Source organism: Vidua chalybeata, chromosome 1 (assembly GCF_026979565.1).
Source record: "Vidua chalybeata isolate OUT-0048 chromosome 1, bVidCha1 merged haplotype, whole genome shotgun sequence".
NCBI lineage: Eukaryota > Metazoa > Chordata > Aves > Passeriformes > Viduidae > Vidua > Vidua chalybeata.
In genome coordinates this window covers 109,613,891-109,618,267 of record NC_071530.1, presented here as the reverse complement: position 1 = coordinate 109,618,267, position 4,377 = coordinate 109,613,891, and the positions used below count along the sequence as shown (strand labels likewise).

General features: G+C 36.7%; 1 long non-coding RNA gene across 1 annotated transcript; it reads right to left on the bottom strand.

Moving 5' to 3' along the window:
- Nucleotides 1-251: 251 nt before the first annotated feature.
- Nucleotides 252-3,433, bottom strand: LOC128792108 (uncharacterized). Its single transcript, XR_008432312.1, has 3 exons — nucleotides 3,361-3,433; nucleotides 1,977-2,092; nucleotides 252-414 (listed from the first exon to the last, which is right to left on the bottom strand). It is a non-coding gene; the product is annotated as an uncharacterized LOC128792108 (long non-coding RNA).
- Between the last annotated feature and the right edge of the window lie 944 nt (nucleotides 3,434-4,377).

The following is a 4,377-nucleotide window of genomic DNA, read 5'->3' as shown; positions in this document are numbered from 1 at the left end:
AAATCTGTGCGTTATTTAGTCCTGCTTCAAAATGTAGGACTTCACCCCTACTTTTCTGCTCCTGGGAGCAGGTTGTCTGATAACTTCCACTGAAAATTGGGCTTTCCATATTCCAGATCTGTGTGGCAGACTCATGACATAGATCCTCTATGTGGAAAGATCTCTATTATGCCCAAGCCAGTAAATATTTCACAGATTTTGGTTCAGAGCTAAAATATCATGAAACTCTATTCCATTAACTGAGTGTTTATTTGCTTGATTATCTTGCTGTGATTGTTTAGGCTACAAAATGTTGAAATGCCCCAAATGGCCTAGCTCACTGCACTGTCCCAGACACAGAAGTTATTTCAAGAGATGGGTGGATACACTTGCCTCTCCATGACTCAATTTCTGCAATCAGCAGGCTGGGAGTTACTAGAATGAGAAATTCAGACCAAACAATTGAATATATCAGTAATTATTAAATGTATCTCCTCTGGCTCTGATTAATTTTTCTCAACATTTAATTTTTCAGTGCATGAAAATATACTTCTTTTTGTGTGCTTTAAACCTGCAGTCTGATCATTTGTTTGGAGGATTCCCAGATTCTGCATTTGGAGGAAAAAAATAAAAAAGGAATAATCACACACTAACTGCCTTCTCCTAGCTGTTAGTTTCCAAAATGAAGTAATCTGACCCATTTAGTTTCCTTCATACAAAAGCCACCCACAGAGCTGCCTATCTTTATTTCACTTCTTGTTGTACTTTTTCAAACTATACTTTTTGAAGGTGCATTTATCAGAACTGCAACCATGAATTTATCTATTAAAAAAGGGAAGCCTTTTTATAAAATACTTAAAAAATACATTTCTGACTTAATTCCTGATCTATCAAGGAAACCCGTGTGCACACAAATGACATAAATTCACTGCAGGACTGCAATAGGAATGCAAATATATTTTCTGGATATTTTCATCTCCCCCTTTCTGCAAATCCCCTATGCCTCTAGGATAAAGAGAACAGCCCTGGAAATCTGATAGCTTAGTTGACTCTTAAAGCATTTGGACCATTTAAACTCTTTCTAGACTTAGTTGGAGCTCTAAAATCATCAGCTAGGAATTTTGAACTAAGCTAAACCAAATGCAAGAATAACTAAAATGATCATATGATTTTCAGAAAATTAAAGCAAGAAAGTATTTTCTGTTGAACCACAAACAATATAAAGTAACAATTTTTTTTTTTTTGTTACAGGACTATGTGGTTTCAAATTTTTTTTTTTCACCTATTTTTTACCACTGTCCATATTTGCTAAAAAGACAGTATAGGGAAAAGAAAGACAAAACAAAGAAAACAGAATGGAGTAGAAATTTAAGTGACAGACTATGTAAATGTTGAGTAATTGTGTGAATATTGGTTGATCATTTTGTGCACAGTTTCTCCAATATAAACTTTTTCCTGTGAATTTTTGTTTGCTTTCCACAGAAGTTGAGTTGCAATTATTTTTTTCCTTTGTTACCTTATTTTTGCTTTATTTCAGTGACAAACTCTGGAAACTTTTGCTTAGGCAATAAGCTGGGAACTCTGGGGAGGGTACCCAAGGTTATAAAAGGGTAGCTGTAGAAATCCTCATGACAGAGAAAGAAAATGCTAACCCTAAAGTAAATAAAATAACCAATTTATCCCCAGTATAATAGAAAAAAGAAGACAAGGAATTTAGTCTTTCAGTGTAATACACAGTAACTTAATAAGTAATCTTGCCCTCCTAGGCTGTCAAGTCCTATTCTCTACCATCACTAAGACTCAGATTTCTCTTCTAATACGTGTTAGAAAATAGACACTAAGCAAGCTAGAAAGAACTCTTACTTACATATATAGAAGGTATTATGAATGAAAAAACCTCTCCCTATCACAAAACTTATTTTCCAGATTGCCTGTATCTGACTTTATGGGCCTTTGATTCCATGTCACTAATCCTAAATTTAAATATAATTTCTTACCTGTTTAAGTCTCTCCAAAAACATTCTGAAATGAAGAACCTATTTCCCTTGCATTTTTTCATTGTCTCTTCATTTCAGTTTGCATTAAATATTTACCATTTATTCTGTCAAAAGATCTTTGGGAAAAAAGTAGACACTTGGTCAGAAAATGTTCAGATCCAAGATGCTGTTGATGCTTTGGTGGATTTATTTTTGTTTGTTTGATTGTGTTTTTGGGGTCTTTTTGTGGTTTTTTTTTTTTTTTGTTTTGTTTGTTTTAATATTTATTTCTAAGTAAATTTAAATATTTAAGACAGTGATTTTGTTATAATGAAAACACAAAAAATAATTTCATAACAACAGCCCATAAGACTTCAATATTTATTACTGGTTTTGCCACAGGCACTTGAAAAAATTACTCTTAACAAGTTTTCACTTGTGAAAAACTCTCTGAGCAACAATACACAATTAGAGCTCCTAATTAGATTTTGGCAGACTGATTTCCACGGCAGTTTTCTCTTGTTCTTATTAAGTATATGGAGCTCCATGAACTTAATTTTTGTCTCTGTGTTTCAGATCAAGATAAATTACCAGCATTGAGAAGTAAATTAAAATAGTCACATTTTTGCAAGATGTAGACACACAAGCATGTGTCTACATCCCTACAATGGAATCAGCAGGTGCTAAATGTAAAACAGATGTAAATTCCTGATGTAGAGATTATTTTCATTTTTTCATTTATACATTTATACATATATATTTTTTCATTTACATATATATTTTTTCATTTTTTCATTTATACAGACCATAGGATTTGGGTTCTCTTCTGTGACTGGGATCTTTAGGTACCAATACCAGCAATAAATAATGTGAATAGATGGCTATCCTAAGGCTGCCTTAGAGTGTTGTAGGATACTTGTTCTTTGCTATCTTTGGGGTAGGAAGCAAACTAGCAGGAAAACCCAACCTGTTGGGCTTTGGGGGTCCTCAGATAGTACTACAAACAGTCTCAGTTTGCTGTAGGTTATGCCAAAGGCTATTTTTGCCTTTTTCAGCCTTAATTTTTGTAACTGATGCTATGGCCTGGAGACTGGAAAGAAGGTCTTGTGGCATAATGCACCACATCACCACTAATCCATAAACACACTTGGAAACGCGCTGCAAGGAATGCTACCCGCTGAAGGAAGCAGTTTTTGCTAACTCTAACAGAGGTAGCCTAAAACTGTGTGCAGCGTTGTGTTCATCTCCCTGGTCCCGGGTGGCTCTGGAGCCCGGCTAGGCTCTGCCCCTTCGGCTGGACCGGAGCTGCCGCTGGTTCGGAAGCTCTAGTGTTGAGCCTCCGCATGAGCTTGCCGCGTTCTGTAACCTATGCTGAGAGGAGACAAAGGGGCGTAGGAAGGCACACCTTGTCCTGCATGGCTGGAGAAAGTTTATTCCCGTGTGACTGCTGTGGTGGAGGGCAGTGTCCTCTCCTAGCGCCCACATGATCAAGATGGTGATGAAACAAAGGAAGCATGGGATTATACAGGGGGCGGGCAGACAGGGGCGGAAGCCCCCCCTGGCCCAATGGGGACAGGCAACAGGGGAGTGATGTGGACCATGGCAACCAACAGGAACACAGCAGGGGTGGATACAGGGTTCCAGGACAAATAGGAATACAGGGATGGGGTAACTGACACAGAAGTTTCAGGAACAAACAGGGGATGGCTACAAAACTGACATGGGAACGTTCCAATGGTAAGTGACCCAGAGTGAACCATCGCAGGGGGGGAAATGGGGCTACATAGAACCGGCTAACTAACATTATTAAAATCCCTAACTGAACCAACCCGGGATGCAACAACTGTGATTCAAAATCTACTTTAAATCTAGAACTTAATATGATTTTTAAAAACACAAAAAAAGCCAAACCAAACCAAAATAAAACAAAAAAGTGAGCAAAAAATATCCAACAATCCTTCAAGATTAGTATTCTTTTTATGCAGTTTGGAAAATTCACTGGAATTTGTAACAATTTCTAGAATTTCAGTCTGGGTGTTTTTTGTATCCGGCACAATATAGACAATATTCTTGCATGCCAGAACATCTTACTTCCCCAAGGAGTAACTGCAACACTAATATTTGATTTTTTCTTTTTCTTTTTTTTTTTTTTTTTTTTTTTTGGCCAAACGTACATTTACTGTCTCTTCTTGAAATTCTGAGAGGCTAGCAAATTCTTGGTCAGGACAGAATCTTTAGAATTTTACTTGTTCTAAGAAATCAGCTGCATTAGCAATATTTGGGAAAGTGTTCATGCCCATGATTGAGAAAACAGATAATATTAAAGGCCACTATTTCTGTTTCAAAATATAGGGAAATTCAGTTAGGACCAAATGGTATTGCTCTTTTTCTCTTGAGGACAAAGAGATCTGAAGAATTTGGA